This window comes from Lissotriton helveticus, chromosome 8 (genome assembly GCF_964261635.1).
Source record: "Lissotriton helveticus chromosome 8, aLisHel1.1, whole genome shotgun sequence".
Taxonomy (NCBI): Eukaryota; Metazoa; Chordata; class Amphibia; order Caudata; family Salamandridae; genus Lissotriton; species Lissotriton helveticus.
In genome coordinates this window covers 1,701,556,613-1,701,580,970 of record NC_136069.1, presented here as the reverse complement: position 1 = coordinate 1,701,580,970, position 24,358 = coordinate 1,701,556,613, and positions in this window count along the sequence as shown.

Here is a 24,358-nt window from a genome sequence, read left to right as displayed (position 1 = left end):
ATAGTCTCTCCTCAGTTTCTTTAGGTTCCTCTACTCAGCAGAGGTTTCGTCTTGTAAGTCCAGAAGTGATCTAATTTCATGGGATCAGGGTCCCAATATTTATATCCCAAAATCCTTTGTTTTATGAGGGGAGAGGAGCCTGTGCTCAGTCCAAACCAGTTCTGAAGCACTCTGTTTACCAGACTTCTCCTTTCCTTTCACAGTGCAGGGCAGAAACATCAGATGCCCCACAGGAGGTGGAGCGAGCATTGTGGAAGGCAAGTACAGTCCTGGAGCACTTTGTTGACAGTCTTCCTTCTCTTCTTTCAGTGTGCAGGGCAGAGACATCAGACGCACCACAGGGGGTGGAACCGGCATTGTAGAGGGAAGGCTCAGCCCTATTCAGGTCCCAGGTGCAACTCCTCCCTCCCATCTAGATGCAGATCTCTCTATTCTCTCCTGGAATCCCCCAGCCCTGTCACTCGCAAAACCAGACAAAGGAATATACAACCTAGCAGAGGCGGGCTGAAATGGTTAGGCAAGCAAATACCTACTTTCTAAAAGTGGTATTTGCAAAAACAGAATATTAAAATAAACTTCACTAAAAGATGTACTTTATTATTCTGAGTCCAGGCATACTAAACTCGAATTTCTATCATGTTCTCTGAGTCTGTGAGGATTATAGAATGTAACAATTCTAACAGCCCATTCTGGCCTATGGAGAACAGGTAGCCTTGCGATAGTGAAAAACGAAAATGGCTGTAATTTACTATTAGGACATGCCACACACATCAGGGCTTGTCCTACCTTATACTTACAATGCACCCTACCCTTGGTCCTACCATAGGGGTGCCTAATATGAAGAAAAGGGAAGGTTAGGTACTGGCAAGTGGGTGCACTTGCCCAGTCAGCATGACAGTACCAGACTGCACGCAGGCTCTGCAATGGCAGACCTTAGACATGTTTTACCAGGCCACTTCTGTGGGTGGCACAACCAGTGCTGCAAGCCCACCAGCAGCATTTGGATTACATGCCCTGAGCACACTCAGTGCACTGTACTAGGGTCTGACAGTAAACCAAACATCCAATCATGGAACCACTAATCAATCCATTAATTTACAGTAGGGAGCACTCACAATGGGGCATATTTAATCCGCCCGCGGCGCGGATCAACTGCTGTCAGAGAATAAATGGTGTCATGTGCCACATAGATTTGAGCCTGGCCCGGCTCAGAGAGGTAAGCACTGGCATGTTTTTCACTTTATCGTTTCAACATCACAATAAGCCCAGAGTGGATCAAAACTTGTTGGGGCATATTTACAATTACTGGCGCATCCCTGCAAATTAGCAGGGATGCGCCAGTAATTGTGCGCCATGCCTCCGCCACCCATGATGCACCGCATTTACAATTCAGCGCACCATAGGGCAAAAATAGCACAGATGCGTCACGCATCTGTGCTGTAAAGGCGTCGCATTGCTGGAGTTGCGTTGCATGCGCGACGCAGCTCCAGCAATGCTCTGGGGGGCCCATTCTACTAATGGTGCCTCAAGCCTTACGCCTGCTTCAAGCAGGCGCAGGGTTTTGAGATTGCATTGGCCTAAAAGTAACTGAGTGAAATCTTGTAGATTTCACTCAGCCACTTTTGGGAGGCGTTCCTGTGCAGGATTGCCCCCCCCCTGCGCCGGAACGCCTCCTTAAGGTGCAGGGCTTTACAACGTGACGCATCTCCCAGATGTGTCACGTTGTAAATACCCCGCACCATGGCGCATTTTTGGCGCCGCCGCTGCGTCACAAAAGTGACGCAACGGCTGCGCAAAAGAGGCGCAAGGGGCTTGTGAATCTGCCAGGTTGCGATTAATCAAACCGACTGTTGGGCCGTCCCACAGGCTTTCCTTGTGTGTTCTTCAAATGTGAAAGAGAACGACGTGATCTGGATCGGCAGCCCCCACACACAGATCGGATGGTACCTCGCCTTTATTTTTAAATGCTGGCAAGGCACCACAGACAATCATTGCTATGCACTACTGACTAGTAGAGCAAACATTCCAGGCGGAAAGTAAACGGGCAGTTTGGTTCTTTTTACCGAGCTGCCCTACGCGGCCCTCGCCTCTAAACTTATGTGGTGTTGGCAGGATGTTTTTCCCACTGCGTCGCAATTACAGAAGGGCCTCCTGGCAGCCAGTAGAGCCCCACCTCCAAACATAATTTTGGTGACAGGACTTAGAGAGCAGCTCGTTCTCCTCGGAGGCCAGTCTCCTCTGCAGCAAAACCAGCAGCGTGTTTTGGGCTGTAACTGGCAAGAAATTGAAGTTCTCAATGAGTGTTAAACGATTGCTGAAGAATAACTAACTGTAAAAGCAATCTATAACACCAACGCAGCACCTGGTTACATTTCACACATTTTACTCTGTAATGCATTCACGTAGACTATTTCCTTTTAACCCGTTCCGTGCCCGAACTACCTCCCTGGTGCTGACGTCGGCCAATGGCCGACGGAGCCCCGCCCACCTAATGGAACGCCCGCACTGCGCCGAAATAACGTCCGCAGTTAAGGCTTTAATAACTATTATGTTTCTGTAGATTTTAAGAACACTCAGACATGACATGCTTATCGACAATTCACAAGAGATGTTGGAAGAGAAAGAATTAAAGTGTATAAAGAGTGAGAACCTGCAGAGGACAGTATACATGTGAAAACGTGATAGATTCAAGCACTCTGAAGACTGTGTTGTATATCTGACTTTTGTAATAGAAAACTCATGCGGAAATGCCTCTCGAAGTGTCACACATTCGGTAGTAAAATGCCACTCATTCACACAATAAAAACATATAAATATCACACATAAGCAATTATAAAAATTGGCAGCTATGTAAAGTTGTATTTAAGACTTGTGTCTGGCTCTTTGCAAAATGTTAGAATGAGAACAGAAAGCTGGTGTTTTTCTTGTGGGTGGGAGAGATGCAGAAGGGTTGGGTTGTGAGGGGACTTTCAATAACAAGCTGACCCATGCTATAAAATGTGCTTTTCAGGCTAGCTTGCGGGCATGAACAGATCATCTCTGAGCAGCAGCAGTGCCTGCCAGCCTGCGGTCATGAACAGATCATCTTCTGAGCTGCAGCAGTGCCTGCCAGCCTGCGGGCATGAACAGATCATCTTCTGAGCAGCAGCAGTGCCTGCCAGCCTGCAGTCACAGTGTGTGTCTGATGAGTGCTCTTCCATTTCTGGTGCCTGCAGCGGTTCTAAGATCTTCTTAGAGGTTCTCGTTGCTCAAAAGGGTAGGATCTCTGATATTCACACTACCTCACATCCTTAAAGCTTGAACTTTGATCGCGAGATAGTGTCACTCATAGGCACTGAAATGTCTCTCATTATTACACTTCAATTATTAATATCCGTATTTATTCGCCTTGTATTGACCATCAAGTAGACCTATGAAGGTCTCTAAAAACGGCCAATTTCAGTTTTTTTCACCTCTACCAAATTTCGTCAAATAGAGCTGTAGAAAAAGTTTCATCTGCTAGAACTCTGCTGAATGTTAGAGTGTCTTTTCACAGTGAACAGGGATAGATGCAAAAGGATGTTTATCGTACTGTAAATAATATGGAGACATTAACGCATAGTTAATAAAAAGTGTAATGTGTTTAATTAGATGCGAAGGGTTTGTAATCCTTGCAATGCATTATGGGCAGCCGGATATCCGTTCACAGTTAGTCACAATGCAGGAAGTGCTTCGGCCAGCCTCCCTCGGGATAAACAAAGCAGGCGTGGTGACGTCACAGCGCTCCCACCGTCAGGCGTCTCTAGTTGTCCCTGTATGGCTCGGACGCCGGCTGCAGTGGGACATCTAGTGTCGACGTGCGGTACTGCACCCTTGTATCCTGTGGAGCCTTTGACCTCACTTCTCTTGTGCAAAGCATCTCAGAATCTATACTGTTTACATAATGCAGCCCGACCTCTGACCCCAAGATAAAAACACAGACAAAATATTCACTCACAGGTGCTTTAAAAAATGAGGGCCTCATTTAAGAAAAGTGACGCATCGCTGCGAGAAAAACAGCGATGCGTCACTTTTCATTGCGCCCTCCTTGCGACACCTTGTGTACAGTGCAGTAGAGTGAAGGGGCGTACCAAGTAGGGGTGTACAGTGCAGTAGAGTGAAGGGGCATACCAAGTAGGGATGTACAGTGGAGTAGAGTGAAGGGGCATACCAAGTAGGGGTGTACAGTGGAGTAGAGTGGAGTGGAGTGACGTGGAATGGCATGGCACAGAGTGGAGTAGAGGGTAGTGGCATAGAGTGGAGTGGCGTATAGTGTTGGGGCATACAGTCAAGTGTGGAGAATGAAAGGACTGTAATGAAGAAGGAGATGATGTGTGAGAGATGCAGATGGAGGACTTCAGAAGTATGTTGTGAGATAAAGGTCGCAGGTGTCTAACAATGCAAGACTGCAGAAGAAAGTGGTGTGAAGGGGAGAACAGGATTGAGTGAGACTCTCTAGGAAACGCCCACGCCCCAGACCTTAGTTATGGATTAACTAAGGGGAAATTTGGAAAGACTGCCACCAGGAAATTCACCAAATAAACATGGGCGAACGTAATCCCTGGTGGTAAAATGCCTTCATATAGGGGCACAAAACCAAGCGCGAATCCACACTGCACCAACTGCCCATACTCACTAGGTGGCATATTATCAAGGGCCATATCGCCGCTTTAGCTGGACTTTTTCCCGCTAAAGCTGCAATATTTTTATCGCCCTATTAGCAAGCTGTCGCTAACAGCAGTAAGCTACAGCTTATAGGCGACAGCTACAGGTTTGGGGCCCGCTTTGCATGTCAGTGATATTTATCGCTAATGGCATGCAAAGTAGGCGTACTGTTATATGGATTGTCAGACACTGGATAAGTTGAAGTTCAGGTTTAATGAAGGAAACATCACCAACAGCTCTCTAAGATACAGCAAACTCCTCCAGGCTCCAAGGCTACAATGCCACAGGAATGCTCAGGAGTAGAACCATATGACATGTGAAAGAATGTACCTATGTCATAACATAATGTAAAAAGAAACAAGCATTTGCATATTACAACACATCCCTTTTACTAAAGAAAAGGAGAAACAAGAAGTAATAAAATTAAAACAAAACTAAACATTGAAACAAGAGAAACACACCTGAAAAGGAAGTAAAAATTAAAGCATATTAAACATAGTCTCTGAGACGAGTTGGAGCTTGATGAGTTCTCTGAGGAAACCTTCTAAAAGGAACAGCTCCATCATCATTAGAAGGAGCGGAAGAGCAGGAAGAATCCACAAGGGAAGAAGGAGAAGAATTTCCAGGGGAGAACTTAACAAGCCTAGACATGCTCCATTTACAGCCATTTTGCAGGGTAACAACATTTTTGTGAATCTTTGTAATCTTGAAAGGACCCATGAACTCAGAAGATCCTTTCTTAGAAAATCTAGGTTTTTTAACCAGGACCCATTCTCCCACACTCCACAACATTGGTTTAGTAGAATTTTTCAGATCATAACGTTCTTTGTATCTTTGTTGGTGAGAGAGAATTCTATCTCCCACACTTCCCCTATCCAAAAGAAGAGAAGATTTAAGGGGAAGCCAAGTGGGGTTTAATTTAGAAGTGGCATGTCTACCTCGTAATAGGAAAAATGGGGAAGATTTAGAAATGTAGTTGACAGTGGTGTGATGCGCCCACCAAGTATCACGTAAAACATCCTTAAGAGAACATTTCATTTCAATAACTCTCTGCACACATGCTTTAACAACACGATTCATTCGTTCAGCAAGGCCATTGGCTTGAGGCGCATAGAGTGCGGTTTTAAGATGGCAAATACCATGGTCACTTAAGAAAAACTCCATGTCAGAGGAAATAAACTGGACACCATTATCTGTAATGATGCATTTGGGTACACCTTCAGAAGCAAATTCATCACGTAAGAAATCAATAACCACCTTAGAAGTGACAGAGGCTACACATTTAGTGGAAACCCATTTGGACATATAATCTACGAGAAGAATAACAAATCTCTCTGAGTAAGTAAGTAGATCAAAAGGTCCTATGATGTCTAAACCCAGTTTGGACCACGGTTGGTTAGGAACAGACACTGGAGAGAGAGGTGCCTTGCACACAGCCTTGGACTTATCATTAGTAGCACACTGATAACAATCTTTCACCACTAGTTCAACATCATTGTCCATGTTGGGCCACCAATATCTTTCTCTAAGGCGAGCTTTAGTAAAACTCCTGCCCATGTGTCCATCATGGGCAAGATTGATGAGTTTTGAACGTATCACAGAGGGAGGAATCAGTCTCTCACTACGCATAACAATGTCATCTACAATGGTAAGTTCATGTTTTATTGACCAAAAAGGCAAAAGTTCACAACTAACGTCCCTGCTGTTATCAGGCCAACCTTTAACTACAAAATCCATGACCAAGGGTAATACCAAATCATTAGATTGAGCAAGAACCCAATCATCCAAAGAAGCAGCACTCTCACAAACCCAAGACACCTTGACAGTACCTAAATCTAAATGTTCATCCAGATTCTGTAATGGTAAACGTGAAAGACAATCAGCAATCTTATTTAGTGAACCAGGGACATATTGTACAATGAAGTTAAACTCTTCTAACCCCTCACTCCAGCATTTAAGTCTTGGAGTTAATCTTTCGCTCTCCATACAAGAGAATATTTGGATTAAGGGTTTGTGGTCAGATTTTACGATGAAAGGAATGCCCCACAAATAAAACTTAAAGTGTTTAATAGCCCAAACTACAGCAAGAGCTTCTCTTTCTATACACGAGTAATGTTGTTCAGCCTTTTTTAGTGCTCTGGAGGCAAATGCTACAACTCTTTCACCACTAATGTCAACTTGAGATAGAACTGCCCCCAAACCAGAAAGACAAGCATCAGTTGAAAGAATAGTCTTTTTTCTAGTATCAAAGTGACCTAGGCTAGGTATCTGACTGATGGTCTTTTTTACAACCAGAAATGCACCATTACAATCATCATTCCACTCAAAATGGACACCTTTTTTGAGAAGATTTCTAATGGGTTCAACAATAGAGGCAAAATTCTTAATGAATTTGGAATAAAACTCAGCTAGGCCAAGAAATGACCTGACTTGGTCCTTATCAGAAGGAGTGGGAGCCTCAGCAATACTTTTGGCAAATTCTAATTTGGGTTGTATGCCTTCGCCAGAAATTACATGACCAAGATAAGTAACAGAAGTTACACCTATTTTACACTTAGCTTTGTTAACTGTAAGACCTTTGTCAGCCAATCTGAAAAGAACTGTTCTTAAAATTTGTTCATGTTCCGTATTGTCCTTGCCAAAAACTAGGATGTCATCTTGGAAAAATATGACATTTGGGACATCACCTACAACCATTTTCATAATTCTTTGAAAGCAAGCCGCAGCGGATGCCAACCCAAAAGGCATCCTAACAAAACGAAAAGCTCCCAAAGGAGTAACAAATGAGGTGAGATGTTTGGAATCTTCATGAAGTGGAACCTGGTGGTAAGCTGAGGAGAAATCAAGAACAGAGAATATTTTAGCCCCTGCAAGCATAGTTATGGACTCAGGAATGTTAGGTAGGGGTTGTCGGTCTACCCAAATACATTTATTTAAACCCCTGAGGTCCACACACATGCGAATACTCTTCCCCCCATCCTTGGGGGCCAAAACCACTGGGGCCAACCACTCTGAGGATTCAATTTCTTCAATAATGTTCAACTCTATGAGTCTAGAAAGTTCTTGTTTGAGTGAAACAAGCATCATGTTAGGAACTTTCCTAACTTTAAACACACAAGGGACTGCATTCTTTTTTAAAATAATTCGGTGTTGAAAACCTTTCAATAAACCCAAAGTGTCTGAAAAAACATGCGGAAATTCCTCAAAGAAAATGTTGGAGATAGAAATTTGATCAATAAGCATAACTTGATCAGTGGGTTTGAGTGCATTGGGATTAAGAATGATTCCTAAATCTCTCTGATGTCTCCAGCCTAAAAGATTGTCACCTCTGAAAGCAACATAGATTTTACCCACAGTCTCCCGACCTTTGAAGTGAATTCTCATGACAGTATACCCAGAAACTTCAATGTGAGAACCATTGTAACTGACAGCATTTATATCCGGTTTAAACAAGTCAAAATTAGGAAAAACTTTGTTCCAATTTTCATTTCCAATTAGGGTAAAAGGAGAACCAGAGTCGGCTAAGACTACAAAATCTTCTCCACCAATAATTACATTACACTCGGGCATGACAATGGGATCAGCGTCAATACTCCCATCACTTGTGACACTAGAAACAATTAATCTAGGAGAATCAGAAGGAGGTGAGGAGCATTCAATAGAGTGTACTTTGGTGGAGGATTTACATACTCGGGCATAGTGTCCTTTAATGCCACATTTGATACACGTGGAAGATTTGGCATAACAATTGGGAAAGGAAGAGGAATGATTGGGACTGCCACATCTGTAACACTTGATCTTACTACGATCAAAGACAGTTTTTGGCTTGGTGTTTTGCATTACTTTACAAACAGTGTCTTCGGAGGTAGTAGGTGGAGGGAAATTGAGAGGTTGGGCAACTTGATGAATACCGCTGGAGACAGAAGCACCATCAGGAGAAATGTTGTGCTCTTTCATCTCCTTAGCCCAACCAGAAGTATTCTCAATACCCTCAACAATAGCTAAAGCTTCCCTGAGGGAGGGATTTTTAGATAAGAGTTTCTCTTGTACTCTGGGGTTATTCGTACACCTAACTAACTGGTCGCGAATCAAGGAATCCGTGAGTTCCCCAAATTCACAAGTACGAGCCAATGTTTTTAGAGAGGCAACATATAAGCCAACCTTTTCTTTGGGTTCCTGTACTCTTGCAAAGAACTTATGGCGTTCCAAAACTACATTAATTCTGGGACCAAAGTAATCTTCCAACATTTTTAAGGACATGTGAAAAACATCCGAAGGAGAGTCACCAGAGCCATCATTGATGGGTATTTCATCAATACTGTCATAAATATTACGACCCTCCACACCTAGATTGTGCAGTAATATAGCTAGTTTTCTTACAGCAGAAATTTTTTCACCACCTATGGCTAACAGATAAGAATCAAAAAGATTCTTCCATCTTTTCCAAGGTAGTATAGGTTCACCCTTTTCACACAGGAAGGCAGGGGGTTGGGTCATGGAAGAGGAGGAAGCCATAGTGAGGTGAAACAGTCAGGTAAGATGAAATAATTAATTAAACTGCAATTATAGGTGTGTGTGTATCACAGAAGATACACAGTCAAAAGCCAAAACAGTAAAACCAAAACCAAAATATAAAACCTGAAAACGCTGATAATTGAGAGTTAAAAGTCGTTCTAGAATTAAGGTAGACAGTCTGGTTAAAATGTTGATCGTAGGATGTTGTCAAAGAAAAGCGCCGATATAGTCTGGTGAAAACGCTGAGGTGGAAACGCTGATCGTAGGAGAATAACTCGATTTCTGGTTGCTAGGAGACTAGCACAACAAAGATGGCGGCACGTATGCGCAAGGACGTGATGACGTGATGTATAGACGTCACAGTCAGGCGTCGCGCAAGGGGTGCCGGGATATCAGGGAAAGGCAGCACTCGAAGACGGAGTTTTAAGTCCCACGCAGCTCCACAGCGAATGTCAACAGAGCTCCATGACGATGATGATGGCCGAATGAAGAGAGAGCGAGGGAGCTCTCGAGGCAACAACCAGAGCGTGCACAACGGCAAAACCGTTGGAAGTCAGAAGAAAACAGGTAACGAATGAATGTAAAACAGGTTACCTTGAAGTGAAAACGAGGCAAGGGAAAAGGCGATTTCAGCTCAATATCAGAAATAAATCGCCAAAGATCGGCACTTGTTCAATTTCAGCGTTATTTTCGTTTCAAATCCAAACAGATAAGTCACAGGTTACCTTCAGTGTTAAATCCACGAGTGTTGGAATAAAAGTCAGAAATCCAGGCAAACTTAAATCCAAAAGGTCCCAATTCCAGAGAGTTAAAGTCATATAGTCTTAAAACAGAAGGCAATGGAGTCAAATTCAACAGATCCAAACGAATTAAAAGAGAGATCCAAAAGTGGGTTCAGGGTTGAGTGGTGATGTAGCTTGTCCCTTCCAAGCTGCCAATCGTCGCCAGTGTTATATGGATTGTCAGACACTGGATAAGTTGAAGTTCAGGTTTAATGAAGGAAACATCACCAACAGCTCTCTAAGATACAGCAAACTCCTCCAGGCTCCAAGGCTACAATGCCACAGGAATGCTCAGGAGTAGAACCATATGACATGTGAAAGAATGTACCTATGTCATAACATAATGTAAAAAGAAACAAGCATTTGCATATTACAACACGTACCCAAACTGTTAGTGACTGAAAACAGTCACTAACATAGCTATCGCCTATTAGCAAGGCAGGCGAAGCAATAAAAAAATTCGGCTAAGCACGAATATCGCTATAACCTAACGCCTGCTCAGACCAGGACTTAACCTGTTCATCCAATGGGAGGTGAATAATCAGGTTAAGTCCCCATTGGCGTTAATGCTTGAATATCGCTGGATTTCCAGCGATATTCACGCATTGAGTCGCTATTGCCGGAAATGTTATCGCAATGGAGATAAACGTTGCTAATAGCACTTTATCTCTGCGATAATTTCCGGCGATAGGCGGTGATAACAAAAAAAATGCGCTTAGCGCATTTAGCGATAAATATCGCTACTCCTTGATAATATACCCATAGGTTCCATCACTTCCCAAATCTAACCTCCATGGACTGCTGCATGCATGCTCACCTTCATTATATAAGTCTTTCTACCTAGGAAATATTTACATGTATTGAACACCTCATATCCCTTTCTTCTTTCTTTAATTGGGAAATACAGGTACAAAAGACACAGAAGCAATACACCTTTTAAGGAAAAACTTTTCTGAATCTGAATAATGTTTTCAGAGCTCAAGTAACCAATGTAGTGCAGGTTTTTTCATTGCATTATGGGAACTTTAGCCCTGATTTAAAGTGTGCTAAACGAGACCCTGATTAGAACTGTTTCTTGGACATAGATAAAGGAAACTCCATAGCTCTGTGATTTGGAAATGGGAAGCCAAGATTGCTTCTCCTGTGACTACTTGAGGTTTATCCAGGGAATATTTGAGGGGAAGTGTTTGATAGTCTTATTCAAGACCTGCTCGTTTAGGGGAGATTTCCTACTCTTTGGGGCATATTATTAACAAATAGCGATATTTATCGCTAAGTAGGCTTAGCAGCAATTTTTTTATCGCCGAGCATCACCGGATTTTATCTCATAAGATAACGTGCTATTAGCAACGTTTATCTCAAAAGCGATAAAATTCCCGGCGATAGCGGCAAAATCCGAGAATATTGCTGAGAATACAGCGATATTCACGCATTATCGCTAACAGGGTCTTAGCTATTATATCCACCTCCTATTGGATATAATGGCTAAGAGCTGGTCTGAGCAGGTGTTAGTTTTTGGAGATATTCACTCTCAGCGCGAATATTTCCATCGCTACACCTGTGTTGGTAATATTCGATAGCGATGTTAGCGACTGCTTTCAGTCGCTAACAGGTTGGGTACGCCCCCTTTGTATGTCATTAGCGATAAATATCGCTGACATGCAAAGTGGGCCCCAAACCGCTCGCTATCGCCTACAAGCTGTCGTTAACTGCTGTTAGCGACAGCTTGCTAATAGGGCGATAGAATTAATGCCGCTTAGTGGCCGAAAACGGCCGCTAAAGCGGCGATAATTTCCTATTTCCCCCCCTTGATACTATGCCCCTTTATTTCTGCTTTTGCTACAAACTACTGACCTCTGTTAAATGGGGCACTTAGATGCTCAGTATCTTGCAGCTATAATTTCAAAGAGGGAGTAATTCTATATCACAAATGCAAATCTCATTACATGTAGGCCATATTGCTAACATGCACTGTTGTCCACCTTGCAGGGTAAGCAGACCGTACATGCTGCTTGCATCATACTGCGCCCCGTGCAGTCATCTTATTCTGCTGACAAATCTCGCAGTCTGAGCAATTGCTCCTAACAAATGCCTGCCAAGGCCTGTGAGGGTGGAGTGAGAAACTCCTGACCTTTCTACCTTTGTAAGGCTCATCATAATCCACCCCACCCACAAGAGGCTTGTCTCATGCAGCTAGGGCTGAGGGCAGGGCGGAGGACTTTCACTTGTCCCAAGACCAGCACAATAGCACATTGAAGTGACCCTGCACCGTAGCCCTTCAGAGCTCGGCGTACCAAGTGACTCGTATGTTAAATCGGGTGCTCTTAGTTCGCAACAGAGATGCATTCTGGGATTCGTAGTTAAAACTTCCGATTGACCATAGTTTGTAATGGAAATCGAAACCAATGGCCGGGAATGTGCAAAGGCCTGATGCGTGTAATCTGTTGCGGTGTCCTTCCAGTTGCGGTGCAGGCTATGGCTCGGTGACGGCGTCAGGACGGAGTCGGTGAGCGCAGAGCTTGCGTTGTTTGAGTCAGACGTTGCTTGATGTGGTGCCTACAGGACACCGGGCCGGTCGTGAGAGTCGGTCACAGCTCCCTGCATCTGTAGCCACTGTTTCCAACAGCAATTCACAAAGGCTGGTGAAGTCCACTTGTCCTGGGACTTCGGTCAGGGGGCAAGCTCTCTTCCAAGCCTTTGGAGATCTTTGCACAAGTTGAAAGTAAAGTTCACAAAGTCCTTTCTCCTCTCTTTGACAGTCAGGCAACCACTGCAGGCCAATCCCCCAAGCAGCACTTCAGCTTGGGAATAGTCTCTCCTCAGTTTCTTCAGGTTCTTCTTCTATTTCATGGGATCAGGATCCCAATATTTATATCCCAAAATCCTTTGTTTTCTGAGGGGAGAGGGGCCTCTGCTCAGTCCAAACCAGTTCTGAAGCACTCTGTTTACCAGACTTCTCCTTTTCTTTCACAGTGCAGGGCAGAAACATCAGATGCCCCACAGGAGGTGGCGCGAGCATTGTGGAAGGCAAGTACAGCCCTGGAGCACTTTGTTGACAGTCTTCATTCTCATCTTTCAGTGTGCAGGGCAGAGACATCAGACGCACCACAGGGGGTGGAGCCAGCATTGTAGAGGGAAGGCCCAGCCCTATTCATGGCCCAGGTGCAACTCCTCCCTCCCATCTACTTGCAGATCTCTCTATTCACCACCGGGTTGCCCCAGTCTGTCTCCTGGAATCCCCCAGCCCTGTCACTTGCAAGACCAGACAAAGGAATATACAACCTAGCAGAGGCAGGCTGAAATGGTTAGGCAAGCAAATACCTACTTTCTAAAAGTGGTATTTGCAAAAGCAGAATATTAAAATTAACTTCACTAAAAGATGTACTTTATTATTCCGAGTCCAGGCATACTAAACTCGAATTTCTTATCATGTTCTCTGAGTCTGTTAGGATTATAGAATGTAACAATTCTAACAGCCCATTCTGACCTATGGAGAACAGGTAGCCTTGCAATAGTGAAAAACGAAAATGGCTGTAATTCACTATTTGGACATTCCACACACATCAGGGCTTGTCCTAGCTTATACTTACAATGCACCCTGCCCTTGGGCCTACCATAGGGGTGACTAATATGAAGAAAATGGAAGGTTTAGGTACCGGCAAGTGGGTGCACTTGCCCAGTCAGCATGACAGTACCAGACTGCACGCAGGCTCTGCAATGGCAGACCTTAGACATGTTTTACCAGGCCGCTTCTGTGGGTGGCACAACCAGTGCTGCAGGCCCACCAGCAGCATTTGGATTACATGCCCTGGGCACACTCAGTGCATTGTACTAGGGTCTGACAGTAAACCAAACATCCAACTAATCAAACCATTAATTTACAGTAGGGAGCACTCGCACTGGGGCACTGGACAGCAGTGGCACAGTGCCTAAAGCATCTAACACCAGCAAAAACACATGAGACAACAGCGAGAAATGGAAGGGAGACCCACGCCAAGGGTGCCAGGTCTTGCAGTCCTATACTCCACTTCAGACCAGGCTGAAGTGTCTAGATCATTGCCAAGCATTCAACAGGGAGGTCTGACTGATCACAACCTTCTCAAGGCCAGTTACCCCTCCCCAGGAGAAACTATCAACTGCCATATTATGGGTGGTACTGATATTGCTAGCACTGATCACTTCATAAGTCTCACCAAGTATCACTTGTCCAGGGTCCACAAAGTCTGGTATCACCATTGTGACACTTGCCCCTGTGTCCCTGTAGGCCTCGGCCTTTTTCTCATTAATCAAAGGTGTTTGTCTTTACTTGCCGAGGTTGCTGGGACTCACAGAGGAAGTCAAATCCATGCCTCCATCACAGATTAAAACAGCTTGAGTTGGCACTCTGACTAGGCCAGAGCACATCTCAGATCCCAGAGTTAACCCTACTACACCCTTATGTTGGGAACCACCACTTCTAGCTGTACTAGGGGGAACAGTTGCCTATGGGGCAATGGTGTTGGGAGCTGTCTCCTTTTTGGTGCAATCACATGTCCAGTGACTATTATTTTTACAAACGTTGCACCATGGTTTATTTGGGCCTTCTTTCTTTTTAGACTGGGGACCCACACAATTAGAAGCTTTTTGGGGACCTTGTGAAGACTTCTGGTCTTTACCTTTCTCCCCACCCTTTTGATCTTGCTTCTTTTGTTCACCGCCTTGGTTCTGTAGCTTCTGCTTCACCCTGGTTCTGACCCATTTATCTGCCTTCTTTCCCAATTCTTGGGGAGAAGTCAGATCAGAGTCAACCAAGTGCTGATGCAACAGCTGTTTCTGACAGTTATTAAGAATCTGTTCTCTCGTGATTAGATTATACAATCCTGTATAGTCACACACTTTACTGCCCAGTAACCAGCCCTCCAGAGCCTTAGTAGCACAATCAACAAAGTCATCCCAGTCCTGAGTCTGTGCCTTCTGTGTGTCTCGAACTGCAACCTATACTGTTCGTTGGTTAAGCCAAACCCATCTTCAGGACTTTGTAATTGTCAACATCTTCTTCTCCTACAGTGAGAAGCTTGTCTCTACCGCTGTCTGCAAAGGAGAGCCACAAGATTGCTGCCCACTGCCCCTGGGGTAGCTTCTGTACTTCGCAGGCCATCTCCAGTGCAGTAATCCAGTTGTGGATGTCATCCCCAGTCTAATGGGGAGGGACAATCTTGCTTAGGTTTCTATGGTCATAAGACCTATCCCTACCACTAGGGATATTGCTGCCACCTTGGGACTCTAGTCCCATCTTTTTTCTCTCTCTTTCAAGAGCTAGGGTCTCCCTTTCAAAGGCTACTTTTTGTCTCCTTATTCTAAGCTGGGCTTCTTTCATCCTAGCTTTGTGCCCCCTCTTCTCAATAGATGTCCCCCTCTTGTGAGAAGAGGCAGAAGATCCTACAGATGTACCAGAATGATTGGACTCCAGTGAAGGAGACCTCTCTCTTCTTGGTCCACCACCAACCCTACCTGGGGGACAAAGAGGGGGCACTTTGGCCTTCGTAATCTCCAGGCAAGACTGGATTCTACAGGTCTAGATCTTCATCTACCTCCTGGTCTGCATCATTGTCATGGTCCTGGTATTGCAAACCACCAGGGTTCTCTTCCTCAGATGTATCCACCCCATTACCAGTGTCTATCCTTGTGGAATCTGATGCTTTTAAGAAGTCATCAAGCAACAACACCTCTATAAGGTCTTGGGTATTGGGATTCTGTCCTCGCTTCAATTTTCTCATGGAACACAGACCGTTTAACTCTTGGAAAGGGAATGTGTCATACTTAGATGTCTGCACTTGACTGAAATCTGGGACAGACCCACTGGGTCCCTCCCTTGAAGACATGACTAGTGAGGTGTGGTGTGCGCACCTACCTAAAAAAAATAGGTACTTCTTTTCCTACTAAACCTCTCTTGAGTTGTTAGTCAGGGTGTGCTAAGCCCTTGAGACTTACAATTCTATGTTCAGTAGAACTTACTGTTTTATAAGCTTGTATTATATGTACCTATGGTACCTTTAGTTATTTTTCAAATGATATTTTCAAGATTATCTGGTAAAACAATGCAAGCTGGAATCCCACACGCTGCACACCAATGTGAGAAGCTGACCTGGCATATGATGTACACTATTCTAGTGGGCACCTTGCACCAGTCCAAACGACCCTTAGGTTGTCTAAACCTACCATCAATAAGGGTCGTTTGGACTGGTGCAAGGTCCCCACTAGAATAGTGACATCATATGCCAGGCCAACTTCTCACAGTCCGGACGAGCCCGAGCCGGAGAGAGTAGTACCAGAGGGTGTACAGTCATAATATCGAGTCAATTATTTCGACTGGACAGAATATCGAGTAAAAAATATAGAATGGACATAATATCGACTAGACATAATATAGACAACAAAAATATCGACTAGAGAAAATTAATATCGAATAGAATGGACATAATATCGAATCAAAAATATAGAATGGACATAATATCGACTAGACATAATATAGACAACAAAAATATCGAATTTAAGGTAAGTTAATAATAATTTTTATTTTTTGTGTAATATAAGTCTGTAGCGGGTTGTGGGTTTATAGGGGAATAGGGTGGGAAGTAATTTAATTCTAATTAATTAAATATGTTAATTTATTTATTGATATATATTTAGAATTAATTGTTAATTAATTATTAATTGGTAATTAATTAAAATATAATTGGTAATTAATCATAATTGATTAATTGATAAATATTTTAATTTTAGTAATTTATTTTCTGTAGCGGGTTGTGGGTTTATAGGGGAATAGGGTGGGAAGTAATTTAATTATAATTAATTAAATATGTTAATTTATTTATTGATAATAATTTAGAATTAATTGTTAATTAATTATTAATTGGTAATTAATTAAAATATAATTGGTAATTAATTATAATTGATTCATTGATAAATATTTTAATTTTAGTAATTTATTTTCTGTAGCGGGTTGTGGGTTTATAGGGGAATAGGGTGGGAAGTAATTTAATTATAATTAATTAAATATGTTAATTTATTTATTGATATTTTTTAAAAATTAATTGTTAATTCATTATTAATTGGTAATTAATTAAAATATAATTGGTAATTAATTATAATTGATTAATTGATAAATATTTTAATTTTAGGGTTCAGGGTCAGTTTTCAGTTTTTGGGTAAAGGGGTATTTTTAGGGTTCAGGGTCAGTTTTCAGTTTTTGGGTAAAGGGGTATTTTTAGGGTTCAGGGTCAGTTTTCAGTTTTTGGGGTAAAGGGGTATTTTTAGGGTTCAGGGTCAGTTTTCAGTTTTTGGGGTAAAGGGGTATTTTTAGGGATCGGGGTCAGTTTTCAGTTTGTAGGTAAAGGGGTATTTTTAGGGTTCAGTGTCAGTTTTCAGTTTTTGGGTAAAGGGGTATTTTTAGGGTTCAGGGTCAGTTTTCAGTTTTTGGGTAAAGGGGTATTTTTAGGGTTCAGGGTCAGTTTTCAGTTTTTGGGTAAAGGGGTATTTTTAGGGTTCAGGGTCAGTTTTCAGTTTTTGGGGTAAAGGGGTATTTTTAGGGTTCAGGGACAGTTTTCAGTTTTTGGGGTAAAGGGGTATTTTTAGGGTTCAGGGTCAGTTTTCAGTTTTTGGGTAAAGGGGTATTTTTAGGGTTCAGGGTCAGTTTTCAGTTTTTGGGGTAAAGGGGTATTTTTAGGGTTCAGGGTCAGTTTTCGGGTAAAGGGGTATTTTTAGGGTTCAGGGTCAGTTTTCAGTTTATGGGTAAAGGGGTATTTTTAGGGTTCATGGTCAGTTTTGGGTTTTTGGGGTACAGGGGTACTTTGTAAAAATAAAGTAAAATTACATTTAAATTACATTTATTTAATAAAATTAAATTATATTAAATTATATTATAATATTTTTTATTAATTTATATTCAAAAAATTATTATATACTTACCAATACTTACGTTGTAATGGTATGCGTTGTAAAGGTATATGCGTTGTAAAATCTTGCGTTGTAAATGTATGCGTTGTAAAAGTTTTTGCGTTGTAAAAGTTTTGTTGTAATGGTAGGCGTTGTAAAAGTATGCGTTGTAACGTCATACATCCCTGGAGTGGGAATAGTAATTTTAACCTCTACGCTATCCAGCGCTTTCCCTACTGTTGCACCCACTGGAGTGGGAGTAGTAAATTTTACCTCTACGCTATCCAACACTTTTGCTAATGTTGAACTCACTATAGTTGTAACAATAAATTTTAAACATTTTCTAAAATGTTATATATGTTTATTTAATAATATGTTTATATATATATATATATATATATATATTACCTACTGGCGGTCGCCAGTAGGTATATATAGTTAGGATTTTTTCTCTATGGGTTTTTTGAAAATTCTATGTCTAATAACTTTGGCGTTTGTGGACGGAATTGGCTGAAATTTTCAGGAAAATGGCACATTTTGTTTCTGAGCAGCCCCTGAAAATTTTGGGGGGGTTCGTCAAGGGGGGGCCGAGAAAAAAGGGGGGTCCCAAAACGCGTTTTTCCCATGTTAATTTCCATAGGGCGGTTGGCCTCACTTTTAGCCCGAACGGCTGAATGGATTTGCACGAAACTTGGCAAAATTGTAGGGACTGGTAGCCCGATGTGCCTTTTGTAGGTCTCAATATATGTGCTTCAGTGGATTTTGAGAAATTAATGTTCAAAAAAAGATATATATCTGTAACAGCGGACTGGGCAGCGCTCCGCTACGCGTACTTTTCGCGCAACGGAGCTTTGTGAAGCGAAGCTGATTGGTTCTCCGGCGTCTGTCAACATTCCAAACAGTCCGTAGCGGCCGCCATCTTGTCTCTCGGTAGGATCGAGAGACAAGAGGAGGCCAAAGCGAAGGGGCAAATGACCATAAGGGGGCATAGTACATTGTCGCTCACCCCCTAGGTTTGATGTGGAGGTTTTAAAAGGGCCCCGCGGGGCAAAAAAAAATAAAAATAATAATAATCGAACAGCTGAATGGATTTGCACGAAACTTGGCAAAATTGTAGGGACTGGTAGCCCGATGTGCCTTTGCTAGATCTCAATATATGTGCTCCAGTGGATTTTGAGAAATTAACGTTCAAAAAAAGGTATATATCTGTAACAGCGCACCGCTTCGCGTACTTTTCGCGTTACGGAGCTTTGCGAAGCGAAGCTGATTGGCTCTCCGGTGTCTGTAAACATTCCAAACAGTCCGTAGCGGCCGCCATCTTGTCTCTCGGTAGGATCGAACAGCTGAATGGATTTGCACGAAACTTGGCAAAATTGTAGGGACTGGTAGCCCGATGTGCCTTTGCTAGGTCTCAATATATGTGCTTCAGTGCATTTTGAGAAATTAACGTTCAGAAACAAGATATATATCTGTAACAGCGCTCCGCTTCGCGGAGATAAAATTATATGTGTATTACCTAGCTGTTGCTAACACCAGTTAGCGACGGCTAGTAGAAGATAGCGACCATCTTGGGCCCCACTTTGCATGTGAGTGATATTTATCACTAATGACATGCAAGGTGGGCATGCCAAGATGTTAGCGACTGGAAACAGTCGCTAACATCGCTATCTCCTATTATCAACTTTTGGAAATATTCGAGATAAGCGCGAATATCTCCAAAAGCTACCACCTGCCCTGAGCAGTTCTTAGCCATGTTATCCAATGGGAGGTGGATAACATGGCTAAGAGCATTAGCTCGGTAATGCATGAATATCGCTGAGTTTTCAGCGATATTAATGCATTGCGGTCGTTTTTTATCGTATTTCCGATAAACCTTGATAATAGCAAGGTTTATCTGCGATAATTTCTGACGGTAAAAAAATCGTTGCTAAGCATCGTTAGGGATAAATATCGCTTAACTTTGGTAATATGCCCCAACGTCTGTTAACGTTCGATTCGAAGGAAATCAGGAAGTGTTGAAAAACATTGTCTGCGCCATCTTGTCTTTTTTCAAATGCCACACTTTTGTCGTGCACGGCAGCCATTTTAGATGCCTTGACCAGACCCACTCTGTGCACGCTGTCGATCCTTAGCATGGCTCCCCACCCTCGCAAGCATCTCCCCCAGGCAGTGGTCACCCCCGCTCTCTGTCTTATGCATGGGTAATAAACCTCCCCCATCTGCGCTGCTCTTCCCTGAGAATCACACCCTGTGCCCGCCCGACACCTCCCTTTCGCCCTATTCACTACCGCACCCTCTGACACTCCTTTTCCTCTGTGTCCGATTGTCCAGGCTGGTCCTAGGGTATCAGCTAGCCCTGCAGATGTAGTTTATGGCCACAGCTGTAAAGAATCACCCCTCTTCAAAGGAGTTATAGTAGATCAAGGCCCACACTCGATGAGATCCGTCACAGCAGAAGCGTTGCTATTATCTGAAAACCATCCTGTATTGTGATTGGGGAGGGGACCGAGCCTGAAGCGGAAGATTCCAGGGATGACTCTTTGTACATCAAAGTTTTTACAATTATGTGTCACATTAAAAATATATAGCACTCCGACAAAGTAGTAAGATTATAAAACTTTAATAATTTATAAATATATACAAGAAAACAAAAATAGTAATAACATATAAACATTTTTAGGGAAAAACAACGAAGTAGCGGTCGGCTGTGCGAATAGTCCCAACGCAGCACAACGTCCAGATTTCCGGCGTGGGGCGTCGCGGGGGGTGGGTCATCAGTAGCAAACTGTTGTGCGAATAGTTCCAAGGCAGCAGAACGCGCTGAAATCTAGATGACACGAAAGTGATGTCTAGTAAGTTGCCACCCAGCAAATAACGGCATGGGGCGTCGCGGGGGGTGGGTCATCAGTAGCAAACTGTTGCGCGAATAGTTCCAAGGCAGCAGAACGATGGCACCAAGGTGATGTCCAGTAAGTTGCCGCACTGGTTTTGGTATCCTACAATGCTGCTCCGAATAACGGCGTGGAGCGCCCCGGGGGAGGCGGCGTGAACGGGCCTCTCCAGGTGGAGTGTCATCTGTTGTAGTGGGGCGCCCCTTTACCGTTTCAGTTGCCATTCCGTCCGTTTTTGGTCCACTGTGTCAAAAGCCGCAATTCAGCTGAGTTGCGCCCACTCTTGCGGTGCAGCGATAGGCGGCTGTCACAGGACTCTCAAAATGGCGGCAGGCTGTTTCCTTTTTAGGCCTGGTCCACTGAAATGGCCCTGGGACACCTTGGAAATCGGACGCTTGTCTGCTAGGTCTTGGACCCCATTCTCGAAAGCGTCCCCTCCGCCTTGAGAATTCATCAAAAGTTTTGGGGGCTCCGACTCCTGCAGGCTTCTGGTGGGGAGCGGCTGCCATGATTGCTCGCGGAATGACCACGACTGAGCTACGAGATGGTGGTGCTTTCATGCTGACGCCAGCTTCAGTCTGAAACATCCAGAAACAAGGTGGGGCTTTCATCGTTTGGGAAAAAAAAAAGTTTTCATCCAATGAAAAGTGTTGTTTTTAGGTCACATGATCAAGCCTTCCATCATTAGGAAACCAAAAGTAAAATGAACCAATGAAAAGTTTTATAAACAAGTCACATGACCTGTTATGCGGCATAGGGTGTAAAATGCGGAGAAAATACGTTGGCACGTGAGGCGGCGTCAGTAGCGGACCGATGTGCGAATAGGCCGAAGGCAACACAACGCGCCAAGATCCGGATGGCACCGAGGTGGTGTCCAGCAAGTTGCAGCACTGGTGTGGCCATCCTACAATGCTGAAAGTCGGCGTGGGGCGCCCCGTTGGCCTGTGAGTTTGCGTCAGTAGCGGACCGATGTGCGAATAGGCCGAAGGCAGCACAACGCGCCAAGATCCGGATGGCACCGAGGTGGTGTCTAGTAAGTTGCCGCACTGGTGTGGCCATCCAACAATGCTGAAAGTCGGCGTGGGGCGCCCCGTTGGCCTGTGAGTTTGCGTCAGTAGCGGACCGATGTGCGAATAGGCCGAAGGCAGCACAACGCGCCAAGATCCGGATGGCACCGAGGTGGTGTCTAGTAAGTTGCCGCACTGGTGTGGCCATCCAACAATGCTGAAAGTCGGCGTGGGGCGCCCCGTTGGCCTGTGAGTTTGCGTCAGTAGCGGACCGATGTGCGAATAGGCCGAAAGCAGCACAACGCGCCAAGATCCGGATGGCACCGAGGTGGTGTCTAGTAAGTTGCCGCACTGGTGTGGCCATCCTACAATGCTGAAAGTCGGCGTGGGGCGCCCCGTTGGCCTGTGAGTTTGCGTCAGTAGCGGACCGATGTGCGAATAGGCCGAAGGCAGCACAGCGCGCCAAGATCCGGATGGCACCGAGGTGGTGTCTAGTAAGTTGCTGCACTGGTGTGGCCATCCTACAATGCTGAAAGTCGGCGTGGGGCGCCCCGTTGGACTGTGAGATGGCGTCAGTAGCGGACCGATGTGTGAATGGGGCCGAAGGCAGCGCAACAATATTTTCGGAATAGAAGACACCACTAGGCGCTGAGATGCCAAGATCCGGATGGCACCGAGGTGGTGTGTAGCAAGTTGCCGCACTGGTGTGGCCATCCTACAATGCTGAAAGTCGGCGTGGGGCGCCCCGTTGGCCTGTGAGTTTGCGTCAGTAGCGGACCGATGTGCGAATAGGCCGAAGGCAGCACAACGCGCCAAGATCCGGATGGCACCGAGGTGGTGTCTAGTAAGTTGTCGCACTTCTGTGGCCATCCTACAATGTTGAAAGTCGGCGTGGGGCGCCCCGTTGGCCTGTGAGATGGCGTCAGTAGCGGACCGATGTGCGAATGGGGCCAAAGGCAGCGCAACAATATTTTCTGATTTGAAGACACCACAAGGCGCTGAGATGCCAAGATCCGGATGGCACCGAGGTGGTGTCTAGCAAGTTGTGGCACTGGTGTGGCCATCGTACAATGGTAAAAGTCGGCGTGGGGCGCCCTGTTGGCCTGTGAGATGGTGTCAGTAGCGGACTGATGTGTGAATGGGGCCAAAGGCAGCGCAACAATATTTTCTACTATATTTTCGGAGTAGAAGACACCACAAGGCGCTGAGATGCCAAGATCCGGATGGCACCGAGGTGATGTGTAAGTTGCGGACCGATGTGCGAATGGGGCCAAAGGCAGCTCAACAATATTTTCTGAAGAGAATACACCACAAGGCGCTGAGATGCCAAGATCCGGATGGCACCGAGGTGATGTCTAAGTTGCGGACCGATGTGCGAATGGGGCCAAAGGTAGCGTAACAAGATTTTCTGTATGGAAGATACCACTAGGCGTTGAGATGCCAAGATTCGGATGGCACCGAGGTGATGTCTAGCAAGTTGTGCCACTGGTGTGGCCATCGTACAATGGTAAAAGTCGGCGTGGGGCGCCCTATTGGCCTGTGAGATGGTGTCAGTAGCGGACTGATGTGCGAATGGGGCCAAAGGCAGCGCAACAATATTTTCTGACTGACACCACAAGGCGCTGAGATGCCAAGATCCGGATGGCACCGAGGTGATGTCTAAGTTGCGGACTGATGTGCGAATGGGGCCAAAGGCAGCGTAACAATATTTTCTGTATGGACGATACCACTAGGCGTTGAGATGCCAAGATTCGGATGGCACCGAGGTGATGTCTAGCAAGTTGGTGTGGTCATCCTACAATGCAGAAACTCGGCGTGGGTCACCCCATTAGCCTGTGAGATGGCGTCAGTAGCGGACCGATGTGCGAATAGGCCGAAGGCAGCACAACGCGCCAAGATCCGGATGTCACCGTGGTGGTTTCATAGTTGAGAGGCACTTCATCTGCAGTGGGGCGCCGAGATCCGGATGGCACCGAGGTGATGTCTAGCAAGTTGCTGTACTGGTGTGGTCATCCTACAATGCTGAAATGTAGTGGGGCGCCCATTTACCGTTTCAGTTGCCATTCAGCTGAGTTTCGGCTGCTCTTGATGCTACAGCGACAGGCGGCTGCAAGAGGACTCTCAAAATGGCGGCCTGTTCTTTGGATTTGGGCCTGGTCCACTAAAATGGCCCTGGGACACTTTAGAACTCGGACGCTCGATTTTTTTTTCCTTTCCTGTACATGCAAAAAAAGGTAAATGCCCGGTACGTTACACGCTTCATCTGCCACGATGAACTCTCCAGAGGAACCGAAAAAAAATATAGTTGTGGTAACTATACCATGCATCGTCATATGGAGAGGTGGCACCAATTAATTATAGTGCTGCATAAAAGAGAGATTTGGAGGAGAACCCCTGACCTGCTAGTACATTCATCAAAGAAGTGGCACTGAGAGCTTCAGAGGCAAGGGAAACGGTCCCAAATATTTAGAAGAACTTTGGAAAGATTAAAATGACATGTTTAGATTGTGGTAAATTAATTTCATGTGGGCAGATGAGTGTTACTCTAATAAATACAGCATATGAA